Below are 366 nucleotides of genomic sequence, written 5' to 3'. Positions count from 1 at the left end.
AGCTGCGCCCTGGAGGGAAGGGGCCAGATCTGGTGTCCGCACTACGCCCATGAGAGCGGCGACGGGGCAGATCAGGAACTGCCCCCTCCCCAGTGTCCACCTTGGACCACTCTAGTGCAATGCGGAGGGCCATCTCCTCGTCGACATCGAGCTCGAAGTCGAAGCGGCTACCGGAGTCGTCGGTTTGGATCAGAATTGAAGAAATTGGAGGAGGGGAGAAGAAGAAACGGAGCAAGAGCGAAGTGAGGTGAGCTAGGATTACTGGATTGAGGGTTTTTGTGGGGACGAAGTGGGGTTGGCGGTGGGCTGGATATGAGGGGCGTAGAATATCCCAGACGTTTGAGGCCGGTTTGAAATATCTGTGTG

This window comes from Triticum aestivum, chromosome 7B, assembly GCF_018294505.1.
Source record: "Triticum aestivum cultivar Chinese Spring chromosome 7B, IWGSC CS RefSeq v2.1, whole genome shotgun sequence".
NCBI lineage: Eukaryota > Viridiplantae > Streptophyta > Magnoliopsida > Poales > Poaceae > Triticum > Triticum aestivum.
The sequence above is the reverse complement of the archived record's forward strand: the minus strand, read 5'-3'. Positions refer to the sequence as shown.